Genomic DNA, 19,340 nt, shown 5'->3' with positions numbered 1-19,340 from the left:
TAGGTATTATTTTGGAGCTGAAGCTGCTGTGAGCCGATATGTCTCCTCAATAATTTTTTAACTTTTCTGGAAACTTCTCTGTAGCAAGTCTTCCAGATGTTTCCGATACAACATCGAAGAATATTATTCAAGCCGGGCTCGGTGGCTCGGTGGCCTGTAATACCGCGCCTTTGGGAGCCTGAGCCAGCGGGTTCGAGACCTGCCTGGGCAGCAAGACCTCATCTCTACAATAAATGAAAAAATCAACCGGATGTGGTAGCGCATGCCTGTAATTCCAGCTACTTGGAATCGCCGGAGCCCAGCAGGTCGAGGCTGCGGTGGCCGGGAGTGGCCACTGCACTCCAGTCTGGGTGACAGAGTGAGACTCCACCTCAAAAAAAAAAAGAACATTGTTCAGTTGAAGTCCTGATTTACTACAGATCAGAGTCTACTGCTAATCCACCTAGGAATGGAACATGATTGAGAAATAAAATTCTTCTATTTTAAGTCATCAAATTTTCTGAGTTAATATGTTACCACAGTACACCTTAACTACCCTGACTAATGGAGCAAGCAGTTCACAGAAGAAAACATCAAACACCAATGAAAACATTGTGAGGTGTGTTTTCAACCTCATTCAAGGGAATGTAAATCAAACTAATAATTTAGTAATCTTTTTGTCTTCAGAATTTCCAAAATGTTAAATTTTGGGTAATATCCAGTGTTATGGCATGATGGCAGACATGAAATTCTCTTTTATTCTCTTTCATTTCTTGCTACAAAGTTTTAAAATGTTACTTGTAATATTGATTAAGAAAACAAATATACATTATCTCTAAACAAGCATTTTCTCTTTTTGGTATAAAATAAAAGCAATAGTAATACACACACAAGCATAAAAACGTATCTGTTACAGCAGCATGACTGCAACGTAAAACTAGAAAACTGGAATAATAATAAGATCCTTTAAAAGAAGGTCCATCAATACAGTTGAAAAATCATCTGACCTGAGATATAGTCAGTGTGTTTGTCAAGAGATTTTTTATCAAAAACAGTTACAGGGTACTGTGACCCATATTTTTGTAAAAGAACATAACTACTTCTGCACATGTATGTACTTAAATATTTATATGACTATGGAGAAAGTATGAAAGAATATAAAAAAGGACATGAAACTGATTAACTCAAAGTTATAGGAAAACAGGTGTATATTTAGAGATTATTACCTTTTTCTTGATACAATACTGTTTCTTTCTTTCTTTCTTTCTTTCTTTCTTTCTTTCTTTCTTTCTTTCTTTCTTTCTTTCTTTCTTTCTTTCTCTCTCTCTTTTGAGTCAAAGTTTCACTCTGTCACTCATGCAAGAGTTCAATAGCACGATCACAGCTCACTGCAGCGTTGACCTCCTGACCTCAGGCGATCTTTCCACCTCAGCTTCCCGCGTAGCTGGGACTACAGACATGCATCATCATGCCCAGCTGATTTTTTAATTTTTTTGTAGAGATTAGGTCTCCCAATGTTACCAAGGTTGGTCTTGAACTCCTGGGCTCAAGCAATCCTTCTGCCTGACCCTCCCAAAATGCTGCAATTACAGGCGTGAGCCACTATGACTGTCCTGCATCTTTCATTTAAGACAATGTGCACATACCAATTCTGTGATGAAAGGATAAAACTAATGACCCTTAATTATTATTTTAAAAAATGTTAGGTATTTCCTTGTGTTATTTGGAGAGACACTGGTATAATATGTTTATAATTTTAATGATTGATAATGAGTTACAAAAAACTATGTTTCTCTCTCTATTTCTACCATTTGAACTTATGCACTCATATGTTGCACAAAAGTAATGATAAATAAAATACATCTATAAATAAAGTGTTTTAATATTTTGTTAATACAACAAATTTTGCACGAACAATTTGTTATCCTGAGTAATAATCACTGAAAAAAAATTGTTTCTCTTTAGTTTTCACCCATTACTCATTATTCTACTATAAGATTGAAGGAAATTTTATTTCCCTTGAAGCCAACTATTGCTGATTACCTATGCTTTTCTTCCTTGGATTAAAAAGTCTCAAGCTTCTTCAATTTTCAAATTCACACTTCAATACCTATTAAAGATCTGTTTAACCTCTGAAGATGCTTTAACTTGTCAATAGTCCTCTTAAAATGTGTCAATAAGAACTGAATACACCACTCCAGATATAGTGGACTGTTAGAACCAGCTGAAGTTCAGAGTGGCTTATTTCCTCCCTTTGTTTTGGATACTGTATTTTTATTAACATTAAACTAATAAATATTAGTATTAGTATTGAGTAGCAGACTAAATATAATCTTCTGTCATGAATGTTAGGCCGAATCTGTAGTCAAGTAAGAATCTCTCTAACATTTGCTTTTTATTTTTTATTTTATTTTATTTTATTTTGAGTTGGAGTCTCACTCTGTCACCCAGACTGGAGTGCAGTGGCCGCTCCCGGCCACTGCAGCCTCGACCTGCTGGGATCCGGTGATCCTTCCGCCTCAGCCTTCCAAGTAGCAGGAATTACAGGCATGCGCTACCACGCCCGGCTGATTTTTTGTAGAGATGAGGTCTCGCTGCCCAGGTGGGTCTCGAACCTGTGGGCTCAGCAATCCACTCGCCTCAGCCTCCCAAAGGCGTGGTATTACAGGCTGAGACACCGAGCCCGGCTAACATTTGCTTTTAATATGAACTATTTTCACATTGTATTTCCCTCTTATATGTGATTGGCTGTGACATTTTATATTATTCCTGTTAGTTTCATGTTTTCATGGTGGGTTAGTTTTGTGGGGATTTTTTAGTCTATCATGATTGCATTAAACTATTATATGTATATATCCATTATATTATCCCTTTCCACAATACTTTCATAAATGTGAGACCATATTCTGTTAATACTAATGAAAATGTTGAATATGGTAATAACAAGGATAGAGGAAAGTGACATGACTGTGGAGTTTTTCCTATCCAAATCTCACACCGCACCCCCTACATTTACTTTATTTTGCAATTAAAATTCACATAGCTACACATTCACCATTTTATGCAATACACATTACTCTAGAGTATGAATATTGCCATGAAATATCTTGGTGATCATTCACCATTCATGACATCAGTGGGAGAAATTAATTTTGTTAATGATAATATTGTTTCATTGACTGATTTTTTAAATTAGTAGACTACTTTTTAGAGAAGTTTATATTTACACAAAGGGAATATAATAGAGTTCCCAAATAATTACCCCCTCGCCCAGCACACTCAGTTTTCACTGATATTAACATACATTTGTGGTAGATCTGTTACAACATAGAGGAACCAATGTTGGTGCATTATTATTAACCAAACTCTGTAGTTTACTTTAAAGTTCACAGTTGTGTTGTAGAGTACTGACAAATGCATCATATCATGTATCCAACATTACAGTATCATACAGAATAATTTCACTGCCCTAAAAATTCCCTGTTTCAAGTATTCTTTTCTCCCCTCCCCTACCAGCCCGAGGCAGCCACTGATCTTTTAAATGTCTCTATAGTTTTGCTTTTTTCAGAATGTCATATAATTAAAATTATACAATATACAGTCTTCTTTTCAGTCTTATATATTTCTCTCAGAAATATGCACTTGAACATTATCCATTCCTTTTTTGAAGTTTGATAGCTCATTTCTTTTCATTTCTTTTTTTGAGTTGGAATCTCACTCTGTTGCCCAGGCTGGAGTGCAGTGGCACACTTGCAGCCACTGTAGCCTTGACCTGCTGGGCTCAGGTGATCTTACCGCCTCAGTCTTCCAAGTACTGGAACCACAGGCATGTACCACCATGCCCGGCTGATTTATTTATTTATTGTAGAGACAGGTCTTTCCTTGTTGCTCAGGCTGCTCATGAACTCCTCCCAAAGTGCTGGGATTATAGGCATGTGCCACCGCACCCAGCAGCTCATTTCTTTTTATGGCTAGTTAATATTCTGCCATATGAAGGTATCATAATTTATTTTGCCACACACCTATTGAGAGACATTTTGGTTACTTTCAGTTTGGGATGATGAAGAATAAACATTCGTGTTCAGGTTTCTGTGTGAATATAAGTTTTCGGTATTTGGGTAAATACCTAGGTGCATGATTACATGATAAGACTGTGTTTAACGTTGTATGAAACTGCTAAACTGTTTTCCAAAGTGACTGTAACATGTTGTATTCCCACCAGCAATAAATTAGATTTCCTGTTGCTGTACATCCTTGCCAGCATTTGGTATTATAAGTCTTTTGGATTGTAGTCATTCTAATAGGTGTGTAGTGGTATTTTATGGTTGTTTTAATTTACATTTCCCTTATTTTGTTTGATATTGAGTTTTAAGAGTTCTTTGAATATTTTAGATACAAATATTTTATTAGACATATGTTTTGCAAATATTCTCTTTCAATCTGTGGATTATTTTTCATTCTCTTAATAATTATTAAAAAATTTCAGCCAGTGATGTTATTTTATGGATATAGTCTTAGAAAATGAAAAAATTGTGCAGCAATGATTTAATAACTCATTTTACTTTGTGGCAAATCTAAACAATATTCCTTGAGTTAATCTGAATAGTCACTGGATGTCACTGTTGCTTTACCAAATATGACTGTTTTATTCATAAAAATAATTATTTAGAATATTTTCTAAGTAAGCACTTCATTAAAAGAAGCAATTCTACACCTTAAGTATGTCAATAATGTTTAGCTAAAAGCTACATATGATATAAATAATTTTTAAAAATGTTTTTTAACTGATATGCTATAAATTTATTCCTAAACTTACAAATATCCTTCAAATAGCATTCATTGAGAAATCTGTACAGAATCAAAAAAGTTATTCGAACAATGCTTTTTTATTTTATTTTTTTTCAAAATAGAGTAAAAGGCTTCAGGTTACATATGGTACATGACTAACATTTTTTAAATATTTTATTGCAACACATACACTAAACTACTACACAGGCATATACTTAATATAAAATTGGAGTAAGTTTATTCTGTATACATTTTCCACTGCAATCTGATATGGTCACTGAAAATGTTTTGTATAAAATAGTTTCTCTTAGGAAAAAAGTATTTTAAAGAGAGCAGTTTACCACAATCACCATATAACCACAAGATATTATACCTATCAGATAAAACAATGTATACAGATCAGCTTGTTTTCAAAGTTCTTTATGCTAAAATGTCCTTCCAAGCTTTGAACATATCCCAAACAGCACTCCATTGTCTGGCTAAAGTTTTCTTACCTTAACTACCCTTTCCTCAGGGAATGCTATACTGAGCTAGAACCTCATTCATTATATTACCCAAGGACATTACTTATTACTTTTCTTTTTTATTCATTTACCACTCAAGTCAGTACCAGGTGAATGTCTACCTGCATTACTAGGCTGTAAACTTCTAGACTAGGTGGCACGGTCTTTGCTCTATTGATTGCTAATATCCAATAGCCCATAGAAATTATTCTCAAAATGCATTAGTGAAACTTTGTTAGACAATAACCACCTTAACACTGTAAAATGTTATACTAAAATTGATTCATAAACATTTAAAAAATCACAAAAATTTTTTAGCAGTGATAGGGATAAGTTCTAACTCTAAAATAAAATTTAATTGACAAATTATTTTTTAAACTAGTCTCTGGATTGAAGAGCATGTGAATACATTTCAGAAGACTCTCAGGACTCACACCTTTTTATACAACATTTTCTATTGTGTTCTACTTTGGAATATAGACCTCGATTTATCGTTGAGAAAATAATAATAAAATATTGCTTATATGTTTAATGATCAATATAATATGATTTTAATGCACAATTTATAATTTAAATATTCTTTTTTTCCTTCACCTTTGATGATTTCCTGGATTTCAGGCAAAAGGTGTTCCAGGCTTATCTCATATATTGGTCCTTTTTCCAAGGAACCCCTCCAGGTTCTTCAAATTGGAATATAGTATTTAAAGCAAATATATGCTTCAGTGTCCTTTCAATATAAAGATCTAGGGACTCTGCATATTTTTATATATAATACATGCACATGTGCAACCATATTATATTTACATATATCTATCCATCTACTTATCTACCCATCGTCTTGGAAATTATGAGTTTATAGCAATATCTCTAATTCCAAATCAATACCGCAGTGTTCATTTCATTTTATTAGAAAAATGACATTATTAAATTGTAGCACAAGGGATAAAATAAATGTATGTTAATTCATACTGATATAGATAAGTGATAGAATAGATTGATGTGGGAGAAGTGACAAATCTTTCTTAAGGAAGAACAATAACTATTCAAATAATAAGCATTTAAAATTAATATTTTAGGAGTGTATGAAAACATTCTGTTCTATATTTGAAAGTCCACTGAAAATCTTAATTTAAAATATTTATAAGCAAGATATTATTACGCTTCTTATATCTATTCCCAAGTCTGATATGGATTGCACCTCTAGTGTGTAATATTAGTCATATAACAATATTTTTGAGTCATATAATTGTGTACACAAGTTATATTGTTAGGCACCTAACTGGATTTATGTAACAAAAAATGCCCCCATTTTCTTTATGCTTTTAGGCTCTATCAGTTGTATATGTTTTGTAGGCACAAAAGCAGAAACAGTTGCAATGCCGACCGTAGGTCCCTTGAAATATAAACTAATGCTGAGATTACACAGAACATTCCAAAGAATACAAAATTGTTTTAGGTATTAATATTTATTTTGTATAGGAATTGGAATACAAATATGAATCTCTGTACTAATGTAACTGCAACAAGGACAACATACCCTAGGATTTCCAGAACAACATTTGGACATAACTGAAACTGACAAGTTAAATAGATCATAGGATCAAAATGAAGAAGGCATGCAAAATAAAATAACCAATATTACCTCAAAATAAAATAACCAATGTTCAAAACATTCTCATACAAGCCAGACACAGTGACTCATGCCTGTAATTCCAGCACTTTGGAATGCTGAGGTGAGAGGATTGCCTAAGCCCACAGGTTTGATTGAGACTAGCCTGGGCAACATGCCGAGGCTTCATCTGTACAATAAATCAAAAAATTAGCCAGGCATGATGACACACGCCTGTTGTTCCAGCTACTTGAAAGACGGATTTGCTGGAACAACAGCAGGTCTAGGCTGCGGTGGCCGTGAGCATGCCACTACACTCCAGGCTGAGTGACAGTGAGGCTGTAACTCAAAAACAAAAACAAAAACAAAAACGTTCATGCCATAAATGCTTTCTTATGTATGATTCTTTCTTCTTTGGTAAATACTTCATACAACAAGTAATTATCCAGCTAATGGAATTGGTCTGTACATGCACTATGGGCATATGTATAGACACATGAAACATTGTCCTGTCTGTGTACTGCAATAATCTATCAGTAGCATTCGCTGCTGGTCTTTGGAGGATGGTTTTTAGCAAGAGGTTTCTAAAATACAGACAAAAACAACATACTATAAATTATAGTTATGAAATATATATGAAGTTATGTATTTATGCACAATGGATCAGAAATCCTATGATCCTTGATGATTTTGAACCATTGATAACTTGTGTTAACAAACACTTGTATCTTAAACTAACAAAAATTACCACTTCAAAGTTATTTATTTACATGTGGCTGTGTAATGAAATTCATGGCATATGCTAAAATGTAAGTGATAGAGGTATATGAAAAATTTGAGTTCACTTTAAAGAATAAATGTTTTGAAAGGAACTAAAAGGAAAATAAATCATGTGAATTACAATATTGTTGAACTCAGTGATATATATTCAGAACAGTCATGAAATTTCCCTTGTCCTTTTTGGAATAAAACCCATACTGATAAAAATCTTGTCTATACTAATAGGATCTGTGGGTTTTTTACAGGACAGGTAGTGTTTAGCATAGATCCTATCAAGTGACTTGTGCAATCATCTCTTCCATGGTATTTTGTTGACTTCAAGAGTAATGTATACTGCAAGCTTACATGTCATGACAAAAATGTGAATACATTTCAGTGGTCAGTAAGAAAAATAATAAGGAAGTTTATATCCTGCAAATATTTATAACTAATTTATTATTGACAAAAATATTTAATCAGTATAAAGTATATGATAGTCATGTAGAATAAAACAATAGGATAACATTTGAATTTTAACAGTAGATAAAGGAAAGATGTTGTATACATATTTGAGAAATTGTATATATCTTTAATTGAGAAAAATTTGGGGGTATTGAAACTCCTCACCATGGAGAGTAGGGCACAAATATAAGACTTATTGATTTTGGTATTAAGGATAGCACTTTTTGATATAAATTGTTTGTAGGTACTTGCCAATTTCTCCCAGTATTAGGGTAACCATGTAATTTATCTTCCAAACTGGAAGTTCTCTGAGAGTAAAGGAGGTTTAATCTGAAGGAATTCTGGAAGAACAGATGTATTTACCCAAACTAATGTAAAAACTGATATGTGGTCGCCTTACTTTAGATCCATTTCCCACTTTTTAAATATTAATAACATTTTTAAGCTAGCCTATGTCCTCTCAAATAAAAATGACTTTTTCCAACTTGCCTTAAAGCTACATGTAGGTATGTGTTTGATTCTGCAGGCTGGAATGCCATGGGTGATCAACTATTTCATGTCAGGTAGATAGGGACATAAGCTAAAAATGGCAGAGAAAGACAGGAGCTTCCTGTCATGACATGATATCTTAACTACCACTCCTGTCATGGGAACAGTCACTGGAACAGCTACTGGAACAGTCAATTGCTTTTAGCAATAGACAAATAGATTTATATATCTTTTTAAGCTGCTGTTATTATGTCTGCTATTTTCAATTTAACTTATCCCCGCTATTAAACTCAAAGCATAATAATATGCACGATAGAACACGTACAGCAAAGTAGAAACATGTATAGTAAAAATATTTACTCCAGAATATAGGAAATAGTAAGATGCATTTTTAAATAAATGTTGATTAATTTCTTTAGAGCAACAACCTGGGTCAACATGAGTACAAAGCATATATCCAAACAATGAATTAATTAATGATAGTTCAAGTCACATATTCATTTTGGGAATATTACGGTGATCAAAGGTAATTAAATCAGTCAATCTATCTATCTATTTATATAAAGTCAAAATGTTGTTAATGAGGAACTTGCATATATATCCAGCATTAACAAACAAAATTAATATGCTTCAACATTTATGTCTATGTAGTTGACGTAGGCTGAATATTTCTTATTTGAGTGTCTGTATGCAAAAGTGTCTTGTATTTTTTTCCTATGTTGGAATATTTGCATTTCTATAATAGGATATCTTGGGGATGAGAAGTATAACTTTCATTTATGTTTCATATACAACTTATATACATAACCTGAAAGTAATTTTATACATTATATTTTAAATTTATCACGAAAGAAAGTTTTGACTGCATTTTGACTCTAACCCATTTCATGAGGCCAGGTGTGAAATTTTTCACTTGTGGTAGAATGTTGACTCTCAAAATGTTTTAGGTTTTGGGGAATTTTGGATTTGGGGTTTTTAGATTAGGTCTGCTCATCCTGTATAAGAGTTAATACTCTTGATAATTCTTCCACGTGTATTGTAAAGCAGGAAATCAGTGGAAAATATGTATAGCATTAAAAAGTGTCTTGATATGCACATGCACATTTTTTCTTGCCAGATCTATGTTTTTATATTTTGACAAGGTCAACACTAAATTACTTTGAAAACTTTGCTTTGGAGTCTACTGCTTCCAAGAGCTAGTCATTGTTTTGCCTATGTCAATCCTCATGTCTTATACTTCATAGAATCTCACAATTTATATAATTTTTTGTATCTGTACATTATTTTAATTGGTTTGATAAGCAAGCTTCAAGCTTTGACATACATTTTGAATATCTCTCCATATAGAAAATCTAAATGCAGTGACTCATCAGGTGTCAACAAATGTTTTTCTGTAAAGTGACATATAATAATTATTTGTGGACCACGTGGAGTTCCTGTTGCTTCTCATTATTGGTCTCTGAAAAATATACAAATTTTAACTTTTCAACTCAAAGTCCCACATATAAATAATTGGTAGGCTGGATTTGGCCTGTGGGTTATAGGTTCCCAGCTCTGGCTTCAAACAATACTATTTTACTTACAATTATGTGGATCAGAAATTTGAGTTGGGCTTAGTTGGGCAGTTCATTTGTTGGTCTCACCTAGGATCTTGGTTATAGTGGTGGTCAACTGATGGCCCAACCAGGCCTGTGTGATCTCTGATAGCCCAGTTTTACATGCCTGGGATTGGTGTTGGCTATATGCTGTGCTTGTTTACATGGTCTCTCTCGTCCAGCTTCACTTAGTTTTCTCAGAAGTATAAGGAGATACCGGGAGCTATAAGTTACAAAGTCATTCTTGATTCAAGGGGTAGGGAAAGGAACTTTACTTATGGATAGGAGAGTTCAAAGCCACTTTATAAAGATATATGAATACACAGAAGGGAGCAATTATAACAGTTACCTTTATGAGGAAACTATTACATATTTAATATATAGAAACATAGTATTTTTTTTTTTTTGAGTTGGAGTCTCACTCTGTCGCCCAGACTGGAGTGCAGTGGCCGCTCCCAGCCACTGCAGCCTAGACCTGCTGGGCTCTGGCGTTCCTTCCACCTCAGCCTTCTGAGTAGCCGGAATTACAGGCATGCGCTACCACGCCCGGCTGATTTTTTTTTTTATTGTAGAGATGAGGTCTCGCTGCCCAGGTGGGTCTCGAACCCGCGAGCTCAGGCAATCCACTCACCTCAGCCTCCCAAAGGCGCGGGATTACAGGTTGAGCCACCGAACCCAGCTAGAAACGTAGTATTTTTAAATGTCTAGTGATAATAAGTTTTTCTGGAAAGGAGTCATATACCAAACTAACTTGGAATCCCAATGTATCAATTTTCAATAGGATTTTTGACTGCCAAGTAGTCTAGAGTGATTGTGTCAGTCAAGATAATGTTTTTTTTTTTTTCTCCACAAACAACTAGCATGAAAGGCAATTTTTTCTTGAAGTTTCACTTTTTAGGAAAGAAATTGAGTTGTATTTGAGGTGGGGGACATGAGGTGTGGGAACGGGTAAATAAATTTTTTGATGCTATCTTTGGGACAGGTGCTCTGAATTGGTTCATCACATGACAGCTTCCTCCTAGCCTATTTTCCTTTACTGCAGAAGTTTGAAACACAAATACAGAAATTCATGACTCTCTAAGCCAATGTAAAGTGAACCATGCAGTTGTTCCACTACTAGAGTTAGAAAAATATAAATTTATGTCAGGAATCACACAAGAGGATATTTGGTCATCTTCCAAGCACCATGGTGATGGTGCTTCCAAACATACCTGAAAAAACTTTTGGCACCCAAAGTCATCCATAAATTGAATGCAATTAAAATTAAAGTTCTTGGTTCAGTTTTGTAGAATTTGGCTATTTGATTTAAATTTTCTCTTGGAAGAGTTAATGCCCACAGGTGACTAAAAGAGTTCTGAAACAAGATACTTTCTTTTTCAGATATTAAGAGATTGTAAGAATTTGATAATAAAATCCCCATGGTCTTTTCATGTGCCTAGAAAACTAAAACAATGTGGAAAAGTAATCCATAAAATGTTCTATGATTATAGGGACACCTACCTGTCCGTAAGAAGGAAAATAGATATATGAATTGTAATGACATACTGTAAAGAAATTAAGATAAAAAACTAGATAAGCATATGAAAATAATCTTAAAATATAATGTTGAATTACAAATATATAGGTGAACAACATTGGTACAAATTAAAAGCACTTCACCAAATAACATCACTTAAAGTAAAATTAAGGTACATGCATATTAAAATCATATACCAACCATGTTTGCATGTTCATGAAGGAGAAGAGGATACACAGGTAAAGACCAATGATGACAGGAAAACATACATGAAAGTAAAATTTTATAGATGATAATACTGTAGCATGAGATGAAGAGTACACTCAATTGTACCCCTTATATGACTGCAAATCATGTATAAATAGGTTATATATGTATGTATAATGTGATATATATATGTTTATGCATATTTATACTGGTCAATATTATGTTATGAGAGAAATTAATTTGTAATAAACTTATTTATTTCCTGTATGAGTTAGCAATTAGCTTTTATTTTTCACTTTTCTTTTATATATATATTTTATTTTAAAGATGTGGGGTACAATTCAGGATTAGGTACACAAGCAGATCGTACAGGTAAAATATGGACTTCTCTTTGGTTCCCACTTTGCCTGGTTTGAGATCAGGTACCCTTACTGATATTATGTGCCTTCTCCCACCCTGGCAGTATCCCATAACTGCCAAGCCTTTTCTTATAGCATTATGGTAAATGTTCAGTGTCCATATATGAGTGAAAATATGTGGTGCTCAGTTATTTGTTTCTGTGACAGATCACTGAGTATTATAGAATCTAACTCCATCCAAGTTGCTGTAAAGTCCATATATTTGTCCTTCTTTATGACTGTAATATTCCATCATTCTTTTTTTTATCCAGCCCAAATTTGATGGGCAGCATGTTTGGTTCCACAATTTTGCTATTATGAATAGTACTGCAATAAACATGCATGTGTAGGTATCTTTTTTGTAGAATGCTTTGAGTTCCTCTGGGTATATTCCCAGTAGGGGGATTACTGGGTCATATGGAACGTCAGTTTCTGGTTCCTTTAGAAATCACCACACAGTTTTCTATTGTGGTTCAACTAGTTTGCATTCCCATCAGTAGCGTGAAAGAGTTCCTTTTTCTTCGCATCCTCGCCAGCATCTATTGTTGTTTGTTTTATTAATGATAGCTATTCTTATTGGCGTTAGGTGATATCTCAGTGTGGTTTTGATTTGCGTTTTTCTGATGATTAGTGAGGCTGAGCACTTTTTCATGTGTCTGTTGGCTGTTGTTTTTTGTTTTTTTTTTTCTTTTGGGATTTGAGTTCCTTGTAGATTCTGGATGTTAGGTCTTTGCCAAATATATAGTGGGAAAATATTTTTTCCCATCTTGTGGGCTGTCTCCCCACTCTCTTGATGGTTTCTCTTGCTTTGCAGAAACTTTTCAGTTCAATAAGATCCCACTTGTCTATCTTATCTCTTACAGCATGGGCATCTGGGCTTTTGCTCAGGAATTGATTGCCTACTTTGGAGATTAAGTGTGTCTCCTGTGTTTTCTAAGACTCATAGTTTGAGGTTTTATGTTTAGGTCTTTTATCCATTTAGAGTTGATTTTTGTGTATAATGATAGGTAGGGATTCTGTTTCAATCTTCTGCATGTGATCAGTTAGTTTTTCCAGCACCATTTACTGAATAGGTTCTCCTCTCCCCAGTGGTTGGTGGTGGAAGCTTTGTTGAAGATGAGTTGGTTGAGATATTGAGATTTTGCTTCCAGAATGTCTATCCTGTTCCATAGGACCATATGCCTGTTCTTGTACCAATACCAGGCTGTTTTGGTTATTGTAGCCTTATCGTAAAGTTTAAAGCCTGGAGGTGTGATACCTCCCACTTTCTTTTCTTTTACTAAGAATTGTTTTGGCTATTCGTGACCATTTATGTTTTCATGTGGATTTCTGTATTGCTATTCCCAGGTCCAAGAAGAATGATGTTGGTAATTTAATGGGTATTGCATTGAATATGTAGATTACCTTTGGTAGGATGGACACCTTAACAGTGTTGATTCTTCCTATCCATGAGGATGTAATATTTTTCCATTTGCTTGTGTCTTCTTGGATTTCTTTGAGCAGGTTCACTGTAAAGGTATTTTATGTCTCTGGTTAAGAAGATACTAAGGTATTTCATTTTTTTGTGTGTGGCTATTGTGAATGGGATTGTGTTTTGTATTTGATTCTCTGTCTGTCTGTTGTTGGTGTATAAGAATGCAACTGGTTTTTGTACATTTATTTTGTACCCTGAACCTTTGCCAAAGCCCTTTATCAGTGCAAGGAGGTTTTTGACAAATTCTCTTGGATTTTTGAGGTATAGGATCATATCATCAGCAAAGAGGGATAACAACATATTCTTTCCTATTTGGTACCTGTGATTTACTTCTTTTGTCTAATTGCTCTAGGTAGGACTGCCAACACAATATTGAACAGGAGGGGTGGGAGAGAGCTGTCTTATCTTGTTCCTGTTTTCAGGGGTAATGCATCCAGTTTCTGTTCCTGTTTTCAGGGATAATGTATTCATTTAGCAATATGTTGGCTGTGGTTTTATTGTATATGTAATAGTAAGATGATTCTTACTATTTTGAGGCATGTTCCTTCTATGCCTAGGGGTTGAGGGTTTTTATCAAGAAGGGATACTAGATTTTATTGAATGTTTTTGCTGCATCTAGTAATACAGTAATGTGGTTCTTGCTTTTATATCTGTTAATGCATTTAATTATGTTTATGGTCTTGCTAATGTTTAACCAGCCCTGCACCCCAAGGATGAAGGCTATTTGATATCTATTAAGTTCATATGGTCAAGTATCAAGTTGAAATTCCAGATCTCTTTGTTATTTTTTTGCCTTGATGATCGATCTAGTGTTGTTAGCGGGGTATTTAAGTCCTCAGCTATAGTAGTGTTAGTCAATATCTCTTTTCTAGTTTATATGGTAGCTACTTTATAAATTCTGGTGCTCCTGTGATGGGTGCATATATGTTTAAGATGGATATTTCTTGCTGATGGATTGAACCTTTTATCAATTTGTAGTGTCCTTTCATTTTTTAAAACAATTTTTGATAACTTAAAGAATGTTTTGTCTAATATTAAAACCTTAACTCCTGACTTCTTTTGTGATCCATTTGCCTGGAAATTTGTTTTCCATCCTCTAACTTTGAGTCTATATGAGTGCCTTGTGGTGAAATGAATTTCCTGAATGCAGAAAATTACTGGGTCATGGTTTTTTTGTCTTTTTTTTCTCTTCTAATTTTTATTTTAAAATTGTGGGGTACAATTGAGGACTAGGTATACAAATATTCACCATGCTAGTACCTTTATTGATGGTATGCTCACCCTTCTCCAGGCAGATATCCACTACTGTCAACCCCACCCACCACAGTTTCCTACCCATACTATATCTATTACTATATTACTTATAGTTATGTGATAGTTGTTCAAGGTTCACTTATGATTGAGAACATGTGATACTCAGTTCTTTGTTTCCATGAGACTGCTCAGTATTATAAACTCTAATTCCATCCAGGTTTCTACAAAGTTTATGATTTTGTTCTTCTTTATGACTGTGTGATATTCCAATGTGCATATGTACCACATTTTTTAAATCCAGTCCTCTTTTGATAGGCAGTACAGTTGGTTCCATGCTCTTGCTATTGTGAACAATGCTGCAATAAACATATGTGTGCAGGTATCTTTTTCATAGAGTGACCTAAGTTCTTCCGGGTATATTCCCAGTAGGGAGATTCTGGGGTCATGTGAAAGGTCAACTTTTAAGACTTTTAGGAATCGTTGCAGTGATTTCCACAGAGGCTGTACTAATTTGCACTCCCACCAACAGTGTAGAAGTGTTTTCTTTTCACCACATCCTCTCCGGCATCTGTTATTTTTTGAGTTATTGATGATGACCATTCTGACTAGAGTTAGGTGGTATCTCAGTGTAGTTTTAATTTACATCTCCTTGATGACTAGTGGGGTTGAACATTTTTTTCATGTATTTGTTGACTGCTTGTATGTCTTCTTTTTGAGAACTGTCTATTCATAGCTTTTTCCCAGTTTATAATGGGGCTGTTTGATTTTTCTTTTCAGCACATTTGAGCTCCTTGTAGATCCTTGATGTTAGACTTTTGTCAGACATGGAGTTGGCAAATATTTTTTTCCCAGTCTGTGGTCTGTCTCCCTGCTTTCTTGATGGATTCTTTGACTTTGTAGAAGCTTGTCAGTTTAATGAGGTCCCACTTGTCTATTTTATTTCTTATGGCCTGGGCACTTCGGGTTTTGATTAGGAATTGGTTGCCAGTTCCAACTTCCATAAAAGTATCTCTTGTATTTTCTAAGGTTCTGACAGTTTGAGGTTTTATATTTAGGTCTGTGATCCATTTAGAGTTAATTTTTATGTATGGGGATATGTAGGGTTCCTGTTTCAATCTTCTTCATGTGATCAGCCAATTTCTGCAGCACCATTTACTGAATAGGTTCTCCTCTCCCCAGTAGTGAGTGATGGAGGCTTTGTCAAAGATGAATTGGTTGAGATATTGAGGTTTTGCTTCTGGAATCTCAATTCTATTCCATTGGTCCTATGCCTGTTCTTATACAAATACCAGCCTGTTTTGATTATTGTAGTTTTATAGTATAGTTTAAAGTCTAGGAGTGTGATACCTCCTACTTTGTTCTTTTTATGTTGAGAATTATTTTGGCTATTCTTGGTCGTTTATGTTTCCATATTACTTCCTATATTGTTTTGTCTAGGTCTGAGAAAAATGTTGCTGATAATTTGGTGGTTATTGCATTGAATCTGTAGATTGCCTTAGGCAAAATGGACATCTTAAAAATGTTGATTCTTCAAAATCCATGAGCATGGAATATTTTCCCACTTGTTTGTGTCATCTTTGATTTCCTTGAGAAGTGTTTTGTAGTTTTTATTGTAAAGGTGTTTTACATCTCTGGTTAGAAGATGCCATGGTATTTCAATTTTTTTGTGGCTATTGTAAATGGAATTGTGCTTTTTATTTGGGTTTATGTTTGTTTATTACTGGTGTATGGAAATGTGATTGACTTTTGTATATTTGTTTATTTTAATTTATTTAGTTTCCAAAGTTTATTAAATCAAAGCATAGAAAACTTTACATAAAAATATGTCAATTTTAGCTTTCACATTGTTGTCCACACACACAAAAAATCAAAACATATGTTTTTTGTCAAACCTGTAGCACGTAACCACAGTGGTAGCCAGACCAATTCATTTGGTTCACCATGACAGAAATGGAACATGGTACCTGCGTACTGAGCTTTAAAATGCACACCCCACTGGATGCTCCCGCTGCCCCGTGGTAGTTTTCTTAATGTAGGTTTATCGTCAATATTGCTAATGCGTAGAGATTAGTACAGGCCTACGAATCAGTGTTTATAAATATTCTTTATCGATAGGTTCACAATTTAAATATTTTTGATAACTTCTGGTCACTGAGGACTGCAAACGCAGTGTGCTACTCCATTCTGAGCACAACCAAGTGTGCCTGCAGCGGGAGTTGGCAGCTCCAGCAGCAGGAAGGGCCGGTACTGCTCAGAAGGGCAGGTTGCAGACCCTCCTCCTGGCTGGGGGTCACCACATTCTGATGCCAACCCACGGCTCCCCTGGCTGCATGCACACCAACAGGCATCATGGTGACATGCTCCCATCCCCATACTCTCTACCAGTGGACCTCAGAGACCAACCCACCTGTAGAATTTGGCGGGCCGGAGTCCCCTGTAAAAGCAGAAAGTCAGATGGCCTGCAGGGCACAACCAACTCCCAGGACCACTGTGGTGCTCCGGAAACTCAGGGCACGCAGGATGGACATATTCTCGTTAAAAAAAAAAAAAAAGGCAACAAAGACAGTGGTGGTTGTGGCAGAATACACTTGCATAATATACCTGTATCTTTCCGGCGTCCGCCAGTGCTCCTGGCTCACGCTGGGTTGTGCTCTCCTGCGACATGTCAGACACTCCCTGGCACACTGGGTGGCTGAAGCACGTCCCCTATGGTTGCTCTTAGCAGAGGGAATGCATACTGCTACAGATTCCTCCACGGAATCAACATAATTCCTTTCTCCACATTCCTAAAACTGGGTACCATGGTCCATAATGATCTTCCAGACCCATCATTACGGGTTATGTTACTAAAACTCACTGAAGTGTTGTTACCACGTTCACATTGTTTTCGGAATTTATAATGTGACAACCTTTTCTCCTCTTAGAAAGTTATACTTCTGGCACTTGAAATGCTGGATTTGTTGTCTAGTTTAAAAAAACCAATACCCAAACATTAAAACTCAGTGGTCAGAGCAAGACATAGGCTGAGGCCCACAGCTGGAACCGTCTGAGTCTCCGTGGTGAGCCTCTTGGGAGCCGTCAGGGCCACTCGGACCCCCACTCACATCTGACCGAAAGAAAAGACATCCACGTAAAACCCCAAGCCCCTCATCATGGTGTTTGTAATCATGCTCATCAGACAACCAGCCAACACAATGAACCCAACTTAGAAAATGCAACTCGGGAAAGGATCTACACTTGTTTTAAAAAAAAATTCCCTCCTCCCTTAAATATACCTTATGTGAAAATATGAATTTAAATAAAAAATATCTGAGTTATCACACAAATCATAAGTTTTCAATATTTACATAGAAAAACAGTCCTGAAGTTTCAAACAAAACATGAGGGCAGTAAAGTGATGACCTCCCAAGCCCATCCTGGAGGAAAGATGCACGCGGGGCTGTCTCCACTGCTGCTGCAACAGACATGAGATGAAAACACCAAACTGTGAGGGGACAGCGTGGCTACTGCAAGACCACAAGCATGTGTCCACGTCCCTGCAGCTCCTGAGCTCGACCTGCTTCAGCACTGAATGATGAATCAGACAGGCTGGGCAGGCTGTCCCTCGAGTGTGTGTGTTTTTTCCTCCACCAGCCAGTGTGGTTGTACTGGTGGTGTCCCTGGTTGCCCACAGGGGACTGCACGCTGGCACTGCCCATTTATTTTAGCCCTGAGACTTTGCCAAAGTCCTTTATCAGTGCAAAGAACTTTTTGACAGCTTCTCTTGGGTTTTCAAGGTACACAATCATGTCATCTGCAAAGAGAGATAACTTTATTTCCTCTTTTCCTATTTGGATATCCCTGATCGCCTTCTCATCTCTGATTGCTCTAGCTAGGACTTTCCAAAACTATGCTGAGCAGGAGGGGTGAGAGTGGGCATCCTTGTCTTGTTCCAATTTTCAGGGGAAATGGTTCCAACTAATGTCTGTTTAGGAGTATGTTGGCTGTGGGTTTCTCGTAGATGGCATTTACTATTTTGAGGTATGTTCCACCTATGCCTAGATGTTCGACAGTTTTTATCAAGAAGAGGTGCTGGATTTTATCAAGAGCTTTTTCTGCATCTAATGATATAATCATGTGATTTTTGCTTTTACATCTGTTGATGTATTTAATTACATTTACAGTCTTACAAATGTTGAAACAGCCTTGCATCCCCGGGGATGAAGCCTACTTGGTTGTGTCGGATGATTTTTGAGATGTGTTGTTGAATCAGGTTTGCTAGATCTTGTTGAGAATTTTAGCATCTATGTTCATCAAAGATATTGGCC

The sequence above is a fragment of the Carlito syrichta genome, unplaced genomic scaffold, assembly GCF_000164805.1.
Source record: "Carlito syrichta isolate Samal-C Ts95f unplaced genomic scaffold, Tarsius_syrichta-2.0.1 Scaffold316189, whole genome shotgun sequence".
Lineage (NCBI taxonomy): Eukaryota > Metazoa > Chordata > Mammalia > Primates > Tarsiidae > Carlito > Carlito syrichta.
The sequence above is the reverse complement of the archived record's forward strand: the minus strand, read 5'-3'. Positions refer to the sequence as shown.